This window comes from Cervus elaphus, chromosome 3, assembly GCF_910594005.1.
Source record: "Cervus elaphus chromosome 3, mCerEla1.1, whole genome shotgun sequence".
Lineage (NCBI taxonomy): Eukaryota > Metazoa > Chordata > Mammalia > Artiodactyla > Cervidae > Cervus > Cervus elaphus.
The window spans coordinates 30,228,216-30,243,620 of NC_057817.1; the positions used below are offsets into that span (position 1 = coordinate 30,228,216).

General features: G+C 40.6%; 1 protein-coding gene and 1 non-coding gene across 2 annotated transcripts in view; one reads left to right on the forward strand and one right to left on the reverse strand.

Moving 5' to 3' along the window:
* LOC122682197 (tubulin alpha-1C chain-like) overlaps positions 1 to 15,405 on the reverse strand; it is a 1,110,822-nt gene that overhangs the window by 1,060,122 nt on the left and 35,295 nt on the right. The gene's annotated exons all lie outside the window — the stretch shown is intronic.
* LOC122686450 lies at positions 5,986 to 6,090 on the forward strand. Its single transcript, XR_006338777.1, has one exon. It is a non-coding gene; the product is annotated as a small nucleolar RNA U13 (small nucleolar RNA).

A 15,405-nucleotide genomic window follows, 5' to 3' on the forward strand; every position in this document is an offset into this window, starting at 1 on the left:
CACCAGGGAAGTCCTATATGATTTGATTTTTACTTTTTTTTGTTTGTCAACCCTGTTTCTAGGATCAATCCTTAGTGCTGTATAATCTAATTCATTTCTTTTGACAACTGCATAGGATTCCATGGTAAGCGTCCATTGTACTTTGCTTATTTATTCCCTACTTCTACTACTAGTGCTAAAAAATCATCTTATGTTGCCCCGTGCAAACCTGTTCATGAATTTCTCTGGGACATATATACAGGAATGGAATTTCTGAATCATGAAATATATGAAAACAGTTTTGGTAAGTACTTCCAGATCATTTTTTCAGAAAGTCTGAAGCTGTTTACACTCTTGATGTATAAGAGTGTGTTACACATTGAAAGCTGACAGATGCTTTCAATGTTACTTGAAGGTTATTACCTCTGTCCTTTCTGACATTTGATATTGTACAAATGTCTAATGTTTACAACTCAGTGGGTAGTAAGTGAACTATTGGTTATCTTAAATTGTATTTCTCTAATTACTAGTAAGTTTGAATGTTATTTCATGTTCTTATTAGCCCATAGAGCTCTCCTTCTGTGAAACGCCTCCTTGTATCCTTTGTGCATTTTTTCCTATTAGTTTTCCTGTCTTTATTCCTGGTGATTTATAAGGTACCACTGTGTATTCTGCATATTAATCCCATGTCCACTTTAGACATTGCAAATATTTCCTTTAGGTCTGTGGTGAAATATAATTGATTTTCTATCTTGTAACCTTAATGAACTTCTTGGTTTTCCTAGTTTGTCAATTGATTCTGTTGGGTTTTCTATAGACATAATTATGTCTTCTGCAAATCAAAACAGTTTTATAAATTCCCTTTCAGTCTTACTCTTTGTTGAGTTTTTTTGTTTTGTTTTATTTGACTTTGCTAGTTTATCTCTGACATCACTGTAGTGAACTTCCAACATTTTATTAAACACTAACAGTGCCTTGACGTTGACTTGTGAGAATCCATCTAAAGTTTCTCCAAAGAATGGCCTTTTTTTGTGAGACAATCTGAAACTTAAGAAAAATTGCATGAGTAGTACACAAAAAATTTTCTCTCAGCCATTTCAGAGTAAGTTGCCAATATGTTGCCTTATCCCCCCAGTACTTTAGTGCATATTTCCTGCTAACAAGGACATTCTTCTGCATGACCACAATGCAGCCATCAAAATCAAGGAAAGAACACCTATACATTCCTATCATCGAAACTTCAGACCCCATTCAAGTTCTGCCAGTTTTCTAAGTGATGTCCTTTATAGCAAAAGAATTTGATCCAGAGTCATGTGTTGCATTTAGTTGTCATGTCTCTTTAGTCTCCTTCAATCTGAAACAGTTCTTTGTTTCAAAAAAAAAAAAAAAAAGTTTATTTATTTATTTGGCTGCACCAGGTCTTAGTTGCCTCATGCAGGGTCTTTAGTTGTGGCATGCAAGCTCTTAGTTGCAGCTCTAGTTCCCAGACCAGGGATCAAACCCCAGTCCCCTGCATTGAGAGTTCAGAGTCTTAGCCACTGCACTACCAGGGAAGTTCCCAGTTCTGCATTCTCTACTTTCATGGCCTGACACTTTTGAGAATGACACGCCAGTTATTTGCAGAATGTCCTTAAATTTGGGTTTGTCCTGATGTTTCCTCATAATTAGACTCAGAGTGTGCCTCTCTGACAGGACTGTCACAGAAATGATGCTGTTTTCCTTCCACTTCATTCTATCAGGTGGTGCCTGTGTCCATTTTTCCTGGAACTCTTGATTATTTGATTGACGTGGTATCTGCCAGGTTTCTTCACTATAAATCACTCTTTATCCTTTGTCATTAATATTTAGGGTGAAGTATTTTAATATTGAAATTGAGCCACCTTGCTAGGTGGCTCAGTGGTAGGGAATCTGCCTGCCAATGCAGGAGACTTAGGTTTGCTCCCTGGGCTTGGGAAGATCCCCTAGAGAAGGGAATGGCAACCCTCTCCAGTATTCTTGCCTGGGAAATCCCATGGACAGAAGAACCTGGCAGGCTACAGTCCATGGGGTCAAAAAAAGAGTCAGACATGACTTAGCGACTCAACAACAACTTTAATACTATGTAAATATTCCATTCCTCATAAAAACTTTCACTTTATTTACTTAATTATATCACCATGTATTCATAAATTCCTATTATATTCAGTGGACTGTTATTCCATTACTAATATTACTTATCCTATTCCCCAAGTCATCTCTAATTCGGTCAGCGGGAGCCCATTCAAGTTTTCCACTGTATCCTTTCAGCATGTTGTATTCTTTAGCATTCATCATTTTTTAGCTCTTTTTTTTTTCCTTTCTGGCACAGAAACATGTTTCAGGCTCAATTTATACTTTCCCTGCATCAGCTCTGGAATCAGCCATTTCTCCAAGGAACTCTGATTCTTTTTAGAGGAGAATGTTATTTAGAAACCAAGAGCTGGGCCCTGGCTGTGCTCATAGCTATTAGGGTATTTCTAACCTCCAGGCCCTCTCAGTGGACAGAGCTGGGGCATATATTCTATGCAGACACACACACACACACACATACATGCACAAATTCAGTACATTTACATCTGTATTTCTATATCTAAATGTATTGAAAACCATGAGTTCAAGACTGGCATTTTGTTTTAATAAACCATGTCATTCACGTGCTCTAAAATACTTCAAAGGCTTTTACCATCCTTACCAAATATCTTAGGAACTTGTCAAAATAAGCTAGGCTCTCTTCTCTTTGCCAGAGTCCAGTTAATGAATTGGGATTTTAAATTTCACAATAAAAAGAGATCAGCCCAAAAGGATTTTTCTATAGTTGCTTTATTTGAAGGTTCATATACCCAAGGGCTTCCCTGGTGGCTCAGTGGTAAAGAATCTATCTGCCAATGCAGGAGACTCGGGTTCAATTCCTAATCCGGGAAGATCCCATATTCAGCAGAGCCACTAAGCCAGTGTGCTAACTATTGAGCCCATGCCCTAGAGACCAGGAGCCACAACTGCTGAGTCCGTGTGCCACAGCTGCTGAAGCCCACATGCCCTAGAGCCCGTGCTCTACCACACGAGAAGCTGCTGCAATGAAAACCACACCACAACTAGAGAGTAGCCCCCGCTCGCCTCAACTAGACAAGAAGCCAGCACAGCAACGAAGACCCAGCACAGCCAAAACTAAATAAAAAAAAATTTTTAAGTAATATACCCAACAGACATAACCTACTGTGGTTTCTTAGCCCTCTGCTGAAGAGGTTTATTCTTTCATTTCAAATATTTGAGACTCCTTTTTATCTTAAAAGGGGTAGCAAAGAGGTTCACTTACAGTCAAGCTCTATGGGCCTGACCTGGTAATTCATTCCTAGAAGAAAGGTGCTAGTATTCCTCTTTTAAAATCTTGACTAGCACAGACAATGATGATGATCATTTGCAACTTTTCTTTCCTCATTTTAGGTATTAAGAAACAAGCATTTTCTAAATCAAAACTATAATGAGGTGCTACCTCACACCAGTCAGAATGGGCATCATTAAGAAGTCTACAAATGACAGGACTTCCCTGGTAGTCCAGTGGATAAGAATCCACCTTGCAATTCAGGGGACTCTGGTTCAGTCTTTGGTCTGATTCCTTGGTCAGATCCTTGGTCTGTAAGTTGGTACAGTCACGTGAACCAGATTCCACGTGCCACTGGCAGCTAAGCCCCTGAGCCACAACTGCTGGAGCCTGTGAGCTGCAGCCACTGAAGCCCCTGCGCCTAGAGCCCATGCCCCACAACCAGAGAAACCACCACAATGAGAGGCTCACACCACAACTAGAGGGAGCCCCCACTCGCTGCAACTAGAGAAAACCTGTGCACAGGCAATGAAGACCCAGTGCAACCAAAAATAAACAAATATTTTCTTAAAGTCTATAAGTGACAAATGTTGGAGAGGGTGAGGAGAAAAAGGGATCCTTGAACACTGTTGGTGACAGTGTAAGTTGGTACAGTCACTATGGAAAACAGTATGAGTGAAGTCGCTCAGTCGTGTCCGACTCTGCAACCCCATGGACTGTAGCATACCAGGCTCCTCTGCATGGGATTTTCCAGGCAAGGGTACAAGGAGTGGGTTGCCATTTCCTTCCCCAACAGTGTGGAAAACAGTATGGAGATTCCTTAAAAAAAAAAAAAGAGTTACCATAGGATCTAGCTATCCCACCCCTGGACATATATCTGGAAAAAACTCTAATTTGTAAAGACATATGCACCCCAATGTTCATAGCAGCACTATTTACAACAGCCAAGACATGGAAACAACCTACATGTCTTTCAGCAGATGAATGGATAAAGAAGATGTGGTACAAAAAAAAAAAAAGAAGATGTGGTACGTATATACAATGGTACTACTTAGCCATTAAAAAGAATTAAATAATGCCACTTATGACAACATGGGTGCAACTAAAGATTATCATACTAAGTGAAGTAAGAGAAAGAAAAATATGATATCACTTATATGTGGAATCTAAAATATGACACAAATGAATTATTTACAAAACAGAAACAGACTCACAGACATAGAAAACAACCTTCTGGTTACCAAAAGGGAAAGGAGGTGGGGGAAGGATAAATTAGGAGTGTGAGATTAACATATACACACTGCTATATAGATAACTAACAAGGTCTTACTGTATAGCACAGGGAACTATATTCAATATCCTATAATAAACCACAATGGAAAGGAAAGAAAAAAAAAACAAGCATTTTCTATTCTCTAACATAAACTTTTAAAGGTAGTAAATATACGAGTCTGGGCAAAGAGATAAAAGAATTTTGCTGTATGTTGTAAAATGTATAAATTATCTCTTGGACTAGACAGACCTTAATCCAGTAACAACAGTGATACTTTATCAGTCCATTTCTCCTTCAGAAAAAGAAAGATTGTAATATAGTTTATTATAAAGATAAGCTCCATGTAACAGTGGCTTAAATGAGATAGAAATTTATTTATCTTTCACTTTAAAAAATACTATAATATGTTACAGTTGTGGAGGTTGTATTGTGGGGAAAGGGAGTGCTAAGGAATGAATTACATCCCCCCAAATTCACATGTTGAAGACCTAACCCCCCATGTGATGATGGTATTTGGAGATGGAGCCTATGGGAGATTAGTTAGGCTTATGTGGGGTCATAAGGATGGATTTCACATGATAAGATTAGTGCCCTTGTAAGATAAGATGTCAGAGAACTTGCTCTTCCTTTCCCCCACCCAAGTGAAGGCACAGTGAGAAGACAGCTGTCTACAAGCCAGAAACAGAGCCCTAACCAGAAGCTGACCATGCTGGCAGCTTGATCTTGGACTTGTCACCTCTGGAACTGTGAGAAAATTCATTCTGTTGTTTTAAGGCACCCAGTCATGGTATTTTGAATGGATTTGGCATCTTTGTCAAAAATTAACTGACTATAGAGATAAGGGTTTATTTCTGGACTCTCAGTTCTATTGCATTGGTGTGTATATCTATCCTACGACGATACCATATTATTTTGATTATTTTAGCTGTAATAAGTTTTGAAGTCTAGAAGTGTGAGTCCTCCAACCTTGTTCTTTTTTTCAAGATTGTTTTGTCTATTCAGGCCCTTTGCAATTCCATGCAAATCGGAGGATCAGCTTTTCCAATTCTGAAAAAAAAAATACTCTTTATTTTTAAAGTCGAATTTATTTTCTCTCTTTCACAGAGTTTCTTGAAATATTTAGTGATTCTTAATTATGTGCTCATTTTTGTAACTGTTATTATTGGTTAGACTCTCTTCCTTTTCTTTCTTTCTCTCTCTTTGCCATACCATGCAGTTTGCTAGATCTTAATCGAACCCAAGCCAATGCAGTGAAAACTCAGAATCCTAACCATTGCACCACCAGGGAACTGCCAGTCTTGCTTTTCTTTTAAAGAGCCCACATAGGGTGAGGAGGGTGTCGCTTCATATGCTAATTTCATTGTTAGAATATTTTGAGTGAAAACAGGGAAGGAGGATCCTTTTGTAGTTCTTGAGCATGATGATTGGGTATTCACGCTGCTGTGTGACATGTGCCTCCTCCCAAACCTTGTTACAACATCGGCACATTACCTGTCTGACGTGGAAAAAAAAAAAACAAAACAGGGAAGGAGTAGGACAAGCCTTCCATCACTGCTGCAGGGATCAAGGCAATGGGCTGTTGCTCCTTTGAACTTCAATTTAATCATCTTGTTTATTCCTCCTGGTCTGCTTCTTCTAGCATTTGGGGCATGGAACATCCTTTGTGCTACTCCTCATCTCCACAGAAAAGCTCTTCTGTTGAGAGTTCTGCACTATAGTTCACCTTTCCAACTACTCATTGCCTGTGGCCTCTGAGATAGGCCACAATTATCCCTGCTACCTGGTGGATGTGGCCTTGTGTCATCCCCTCCCCTTGAGGGCGACTTGGATATAGAATATGACAGAGTGATGTGATGTTACCTCCAAGGTTGAAGGCTAAAAAGACTGTTGTTCTGTCTTGGGTGCTCTCTCTTGGAAACACTCACCCTTGGAAGGAAACCAGCTGCCAGCCCAGGAAGCCGCCCTATGAATTATGAACTTACCTAGCAAGCCCCTGTAATTGTATAATCTAATTATTTGCAGTAAGTCTTTCAATATATACCTCCTACTGGTTCTGCTTCTCTGGATGCACCCTGACTGATGCAGATTTTGATACCTCAAAATGGATGCCGTAGCCAATACCTAAATGTAAATACCTAAAATTTTGTGAAAGCGACTTTGAAATTTGGTAACGTAGAAAGTCTGGAACAACTTTGAGGAGCATAATAGAAACTCTGCAACAGGCTTCAATACCAGGGTTGAAACTATTAGATAAATAAACTATTTATTAAAAATAGGAGGGAAAGCCCTAGCTTGCTTTGAACAGATTGTTAGTAGAAATATGAATATTAACTCCCCTGGTGAGGGCTCAGAAAGAAGCAAGGAGCATTGTAGAAAATATTTGATTACCTTAGAAAATATATAAATCATCACAAAGAGACTGTTAGTGGAAATATGAACATTAAAGGTGCTGCTGGCATTGAGGACTCAGAAGTAAATGAGGAACATGTTATTGGAAAACAGAAGAGAGGAAATGTATTTTATTTAGCAGAGAACGCTTAGCAGAATTGAGTCTTACATTTATGTGAAAAGCAGAATTTGTAACAATGAACTTGGGTATTTAGCTTTGTTGCTAAGTGTTGAAGGTAGCACCTGGCTTCTTGCTGCTTACAGTAAAATCTGAAAGGGAAGAGATAAATTGAAGGAAGAAATGTTAAGCAAGAAAAGAATCAGAATGTGGTATTTGGGAAATTCTTGGCCTACCCATATTGCAAAAGATGGTAAAATTAGGTCATTTACTGTCTGGAAAGTGTGCCCTGAGGAGAAATATAAGAATGTAACTGGACAATCTTTTGTTAGTGCCTGAAAGTGAAAGTGAAAGTCACTCCGTTACCTAGATGCCCATCAGCAGACAAATGGATAAGGAAGCTGTGGTACATATACACCATGGAATATTACTCAGCCATTAAAAAGAATTCATTTAGGGATTTCCCTGGTGGCCCAGTGGCAAAGACTCCATGCTCTCAGTTCAGGAGTCCTGGGTTTGATCCCTGGTCAGGGAACTAGTTCCCGCATGCCGCAGTTAAGACCCGGCAGAGCCAAATAAATAAATAAATGTTTAAAAAAAAAAAAAAGAATTCATTTGAATCAGTTCTAATGAAATGGGTGAAACTGGAGCCCATCATACAGAATGAAGTAAGCCAGAGAGATAAAGACCAATACAATATACTAATGCATATATATGGAATTTAGAAAGATGGTAACGATAACCCTATATGCAAAACAGAAAAAAAGACACAGATGTACAGAACAGAATTTTGGACTCTGTGGGAGAAGGCGAGGGTGGGATGTATCGAGAGAACAGCATCGAAACATGTATATTATCTAGGGTGAAACAGATCACCAGCCCAGGCTGGATGCATGAGACAAGCTCTCGGGCCTGGTGCACTGGAAAGACCCAGAGGAATCGGGTGGAGAGGGAGGTGGGAGGGGGGATCGGGATGGGGAATACATGTAAATCCATGGCTGATTCATGTTAATGTATGACAAAAACCACTACAATATTGTAAAGTAATTAGCCTCCAACTAATAAAAATAAATGGAAAAAAGAAAAAGGCAACAGCAAAGATCCTGGTAAAGATGTAAATGTATCAATGTTGAGTATTCTGGTTGTGACATTGTACTATAGTTTGGCAAGATGTTACCACTGGGGGAAACCAGGTGAAGGGTATATAGCACCTTTCTACATTATTTTTTACTTCCTGTGAACCCACAAACATCTCAATATAACAAAGTTTAATTTAATAAAACCGTTAACAAAAAAAAAAAAAAAGAAAGTCACTCAGTGGTGTCGGACTCTGCAACCCCATGGACTCCACAGTCCATGGGATTCTCCAGGCCAGAATAGCGGAGTGGGTAACTGTTCCCTTCTCCAGGGGATCTTCCCAACCCAGGGATTGAACCCAGGCCTCTCACATTGCAGGCGGATTCTTTACCAGCTGAGCTACCAGGAAAGCCCAAGAGCTAGGGTAGCCTAGCCTAGCCCTTCTCCAGAGGATCTTCCCAACCCAGGAATCAAACCAGGGTCTCCTGCATTGCAGGTGGATTCTTTACCAGCTAGGAAGCATCAAAGGTCAAGGTATTCAGTCACACAAAGGACCATTTGGAGAGATTAGCCATGTGACTCATGGATCTCCTTAGCCATCTGAGCAAAAGCCAAGCATAGAAATGGGATTATCCAAAAAGATTTGTGAAAGTTCTTTTTGTCTAATGGGGTAAATCCCAGAAACATACACAGGAAACGCACACAGTCCTTCAGAATGTCACACAAGCAGAGACACTGCCAGCTTGTAGTGAAAGGGACAGAAAGAGGGCAAAATGGAAGAAAGCTGTCAGACTCCCACAATTGTACAACCAAGAAACAAGTAGATGAAAACACACGGAAAAGGAGAGATGACTCTAAAGGCAGGGCTGTGCAGCCAGAAGGTGGAGCCAGGACCACAGAGACTTATTCCCGGGCCTTAAAACCTAATCTTGTTTTCCCAAATGGATTTTGAAATTGCTTCAGAAACTTCTCCCCACCCCCACCCCCCATTTTCTCCCTTCTTGAGTGAGAATGTCTATAACTGTTATCCTATTTCTGTCTCACCATTGTATTTTAGGAGTAGTAAATGCCATGTTTTCTAGTTTCACAAGTCTACAGATGAGGAATTTCTTCCCAGGATAGATTATACCTGGAGCCTCGCCCACACCTAATTTAGATGATTTAAATGATGAGATTTGGGACTTCTGAGCAAGACCTAGAGGGGATTTGGCTCTTTGGTTGCTGCTGTAACTGAGACTTTCAGAAATCTTGAAATAGGATAAATATATGTTGTATGTGAGATAAGCATGAATCTTTGGAGGCCTGAGGGCAGACTATGCTAAGCATAATGCCCTCCTCAAAAAGTGTCCAACCCCAATCCCCAGAACCTGTAAAAGTTTTATTAGGTTGGTACAAACATAACAGGTTTTGGACCTTGAATTTTAAATCACTATAACTAGGCTCAAACACATCTTTATTAATCAGAATAGGCACCATTACAATCAACACATTTTTGCCAACAAGAAATAAGTTTGTTTATTCCTGTAGCATAAAAATCTGTGCTTTGGGATTCAATGAGCTCTGGGAAAGCATTTTCTGCCTCCTGCTGGTTATGGAAGTGTTTTCCCAGCAAAAAGTTGTCGAAATGCTTGAAGAAGTGGCAGTTGATTGGCAAGAGGTCAGGTGAATAAGGTATCCACCTTTATCCAAGGCAAAACTTCGTAGCCCAACTCATTCAACTTTTGAAGCATTGGTTGTAGGATGTGCAGTCAGGCATTGGTATGGAGAAGAATTGGGCCTGTTGTCATGGAGAAGAATTGGGCCTGTTCTGTTGACCAGTGCTGGCTGCAGATGTTGCAGTTTTCGGTGTATCTCATCGATTTGCTGAGCATACTTCTCAGATGTGATGGTTTCACCAGAATTCAGAAAGCTGTAGTGGATCAGAAAGGCAGCAGACCACCAAACAGTGACCATGACCTTTTTTTGGTGCAGGTTTGACTTTGGGAAGTACTTTGGAGCTTCTTCTCAGTCCAACCACTGAGCTGGTCGTCACTGGTTTCATATAAAATCCACTTTCGTTGAACATCACAATCCAATTGAGAAATGGGTTGTTGTTGTTGTTGCGTAGATTAAGAGAAAACAACACTTCAAAACAATGATTTTTTTTGAATTGTGGTCAGGCACCTACTTATTGAGCTTTTTTACCTTTTCAATTTGTTTCAAATGCTGAACAATCAGTTTCGATGATCCTCTCTCAACTGATTGTTGTCAACTTCCTATGGCCGGCCACTGCATTTGTCATCTTCAAGGTTCTCATCTTTGCAGAACTTCTTGAACCACCACTGCATTGTATGTTCATTAGCAATTCCTGGACTAAATGCAGGGTTGATGTTGCGAATTGTCTCTGCTGCTTTAAGATCCATTTTGAACTTGAATTAAAAAATTGCTCCAATTTGCTTTTTGTCCAACATCATTTCTATAGTCTAAAATAAATATAAAATAAACAACAAGTAATGTCACTGGCAAAAAACATAAAGCAAGAATTGTGCATTAAAATGCTGTATATAACTGCATTTATTTAAGAATGTATTCCAATATCAAACAGCAAAGTGTAACAATGCAAAACCACAATTATTTTTGTACCAACCTTAATATTAGCATGGCAAAGGGGACTTTGATGATATGAGTTAAAGATATTGAGATGGGGGGGGGTGATTCTAGATTGTCTGGGTACATCAATGTAATAACAAGGATCTTTATAAAAGGAAGATCAGGGTCAGAGAAAATATGCTAACTGAGATGTGATTCCTAGCTTTGAAGATGTTAGAGGGCCACAGGACAGTCAATCTTTATAAGCTGGAAAAGACTTCTCTAGAGCTTCTAGCAGGAACACAGATCTGTCCCATTTTAGACTTCTGACCTACAGCACTGTAAGATACTAAATTTATTGTTTTGAGCCACTAAGTTTGTGGTAATTTGTTACAGTAGTAATAAGAATTAACCCAGGATGAAAACGTGTGCAACACATGCTCAAGCTGTCCCCTTGAAAAAGAAAACAAAAACAAATGTTTAACATTTACACTGTTGAAGGATCACTAGAACTGTGATCCCTGGTTTATAATTTATGACGGGTCCCTCCTGAGGCAAGCAGTTTCAGGAAGCCATATTCTGAACCATGTCACCTCATTCTCCTGCCTACACTGTGGTCAAGTTCACTCAGTTCTGCACAAATCATCTCATTTAATCTTCATGACAAGCCTAGGAAATGATTGTTATCTCCATTTTACAGATGAGGAAATGGAGGCAAACAGGTATCTTTTCCAAGGTGAACTGGTAAGAAGATACAAGATTTAAATGCAGATTCTTAGCCACTATACCATCTGGTAAGTAAAAATTGTTCTGTTCACACTCTTTTATTAGCTTAAAAAATATTTGTTTGGGGACTTCCCTAGTGATCCAGTGGTTAAGACTTCGCCTTCCAGTGTAGTGGGTGCAGGTTCAATCCCTGATCAGGGAGCTAAGATTCCACATGTCTCTCGGCCAAAAAAACATAAAACAGAAACAATATTGTAACAGATTCAATAAAGACTTCTAAAATATGTGTGTGTTCAGTTGCTCAGTCTGTACAACTCTTTGCAACCCCATGGACTGGAGCCCATTAGGCTCCTCTGTCTATCGGATTTTCCAAACAAGAATACTGGAGTGGGTTGCCATTTCCTCCACCAGGGGATCTTTCCCCACCCAGGGATCAAACCAACCTCTCCTGCATTGGCAGGCAAATTCTTTTACCACTGAGCCATCTGGGAAGCTCAAAGACTTTTTAAAATCAGTCCACACCAATTTTTTTTTTAACAAAATAAATAAATCTGCTTAAACTCTGGGATTCTATGACAAGTATGATTGTCAAAGGTTTAGGAACAACAACAACTGACATTTGTTATGCATTGAACAACATTTGTTACCCGTGGGAGCGGAAGTGCACAGGACATGAGAAGCCCATCGGCCTTCGGGTATCTCTCAGCGTGTCTTGTAGAGGGCAAGGAGAGCGTCAATGAACCTATCAAGGCTGGTAAAATGAACTTCTTCTGTGACAGGAGGTGAAAGCAGAACCAGAGAAAGCTCCGGAAGTCAGCGTGCCATTGCTGTCAGGCCACGGAAGCTGTAGGACAACTGAAGCCCCGAGTAAGAAGATACTAGGAGTCTGCAAGAGGCAGGGCAGAGGGTGGGGCCATGTGCTCCTGTGACCACAGCAACAGAAGCAGAAGGACCGTGGGCCAGGGAGCCTTGTGCTCCTGCCGCTAAGGTGGCTTCCTGTCACCTGTCACGCTCGGTGAGCCCCGATGGGGCTGCAGAGAGCATGTCACACACGTGTTGCTAGGGTCCTGGGAGGTGACTCCCACTCCACCCCAGGCAGCTGCAATTCTTGTCCCCCTTATTTCCCTGTGTAACATCACAATGAGCTCCCCTTTACTTGAGATATTGGGTTAGCCTCTATTCTTCCCGAATCAGATAACTGAACCCTCTTTCCTACCCCCAGCAGGTGGCCCCTGAGGAATTATTCCACCACCACCGCAGGCACCTACCTGGAGTCCAGGACACCCACCAAAACCAGTTCCCTCTAGGAACTGCTAAGTAACTGTGGCCACATCCTCACTTTTGAGGTGACCTTCTTACAAGATGACATGAAAACCCCCTCCCTTCTTCCAACAAGCAGAGTACAATAAAATCAATGCAGTATGATCTTTCTTAATTACAATCAAATCCCAGCCCTGTCTTCTTGAGGTTAACATCAGATCCCTTGATTAGAATTGGATTTTGAGTTTTCCTCAAATTCTTCAGTCACAGCCAAGTCTGAGGTTGTACCATTTCAATAAGTGGCTGGCTCCACCTGTGACAAATTGATTCTTTCTAATTCTCCCCAGCACTGAAACACATTCAAATCTTGTCTTTTTCAGTTTTTCACCCAAAATCCAAGATAAAAAATGTATTTTGCATGAAAACCTAGAACATATATATATATATATATATATATATATATATATATACACATTGAAAATAAAACATTCACAATATCCTAAAATTTTCTATTCTCTTTATTTTATTAAAATGTTTGACTTGACCCCAAAATATTTATTATAATATTTTATGACCTGCAGCTTGAGAATTATTGGTGTAGTTTCTCCTTTCTTCAAAATTTCACTTCTCAAACACAGATCTTTCTTGGCTCCAGCTGTTTCTTGTCTTTTAACAGTCAAACATCTCGGGAGAGAGTGGTCTGCTCTTCACTTCCTCAGCTCTCATTCACTCTTCAGTTGACAATGTTTTGTCTCTGACAGTACCCCAGCCTGAAGCTGCCCTCAGGAGGTGTAACATCTTCCTTGACGATAAGCCCAAATTTCCCAGCTATTAGCTAACCTGTGTCCCCAGCATCCTCCCATGTGACTAGCCATTCCCTCCTGAAAGTTCTCTCTTGCTGTGGCTTCCTAAGGCCTTCCACCATTTCTGCCAGGTAGTACTTAAGAGTCACTTCCTCTGCTCCTCTATGCGTCTCCCCAAGGCCCTTCTCTTTTCTCACTTAATACACCATTCTTCTCTTTAAGGTTTTGTTTTTAGCTGTACTGGGTCTCTGTTGCTTCACACAGGCTTTCTCTAATTGCAGCAAGTGGGGGCTACTCTTCCTTGCAGTGCACGGGTTTCTCACTGCAGTGGCTTCTCTTGTTGCTGAGCACAGGTTCTAGGGCACGTTGCCCCACAGCACGTGGGATTTTCCCGGACCAGGGATCCAACCCAGGTCCCCTGCATAGGCAGGAGGATTCTTAACCACTGTGCCCTCAAGGAAGTCCCAATACACTGTTCTTGAGTGGTTTCATTTTTCTCTCATATGGAACACCTGAGAGGCCCTTCTCCTCAGTACAAACCCTTCCTTCTATCCAGTACAAACCCAGGCCACAGACTTTGATGTGAAAGTTTCCAAACTGGAATTTTTGCTCACTTGAAAATCTAAACATTTGAAACTCCAAAGTTTTGGTCTGCTTTTCTGCAGTGATATTTCTCCTCTGATGTTATAAATACCACTGAATGAAAAGGAGAGAAGGCAAGGGGTATAAGGAATGTGTGTGAAGGGTGACAGTGGTGGGAACCTTGCAATATTTGCAGTAGATATTGTGGTTAATCCCCAGCATCCATTCCATATTAGACAATTAGCCCAAGTCAGTAAGTGGCTCCCCCTGGTCAATGTTACTGCTCCAGGAGCAGACATACCAATGATCCTTGCCAGACAGCCGGAAGGAAAGGACTTAAATCTCATACCTGGGAGAAAGGTTTTCTTTTTCCTTCACTGGATGTGAAAACAGAAGCATCACCCAGTAGCTGCTGGCACCCTGCTTTGGACCACGAAGAGAACCATCCCAAGGATGAACCCGCCCTCCAAGGAGGAAGGCTGAGCAGAACCATGGACAGAGCCTGGGTCCTTGACTTTATAGTAAGTACCCTACATACATACCAAGGAGTCCCATTCAGAGAGTGCATTCCTAAGTCTGATTTGTTCATAAGTCCAACAAAGTTAGCCTAGGCACCCAACTAAAACAATTGGCTGTATTGTATTGTAGTATAACAGGTTTCTAATATTTTTCATACAAATAATACATGAAAACACAAAAAATAAAGAAAACATTAAATCTTACAGTACAGTACCTTGAAAAGTACAGAGTACAGTACAACAGCTGGCCCGTTCACATCTTTGAAAGTTCACAACTTGAAAGTTCATACATAGGGGACTTAACTATAGTGAGCTACTGAACCAACCTCAGAGCCCACCTACTTGTGGCTTCTGATTACGTGAGATACATGTTTAATTTCTTTTTCTTAAAAAATGAGGTTATTGTCACTTGTAGCCGAGAGCATCCTGATAGATTCAATATCTCAAAGTATTCCATCACACTTGAACTCCAAACCGGTGGGCTTAACTGCCTGCCAGCCCTTTTCCTTGGCTGTTTCATAGCATCTCAGCCTCAATAAGTAAAAACTAATTTTGCTGTCTAGGGCCCCCCTCATTCCCCTACACTAATCTTCCCTGTTTCTATGAAAGGTCCCACCATCTATCTGGTTGTTCCTTTTAAAACCTTGGATCACCTTTGCTATTTCCCTTTCTCTCACACTGAAAATCACCCCTTAGGGTGACAGTTCTCAAATTTATCCACCTCTTTGCCCACAATCATCTCATGCATGTTTCACTGCAACAGCTTCTGAGTTGGT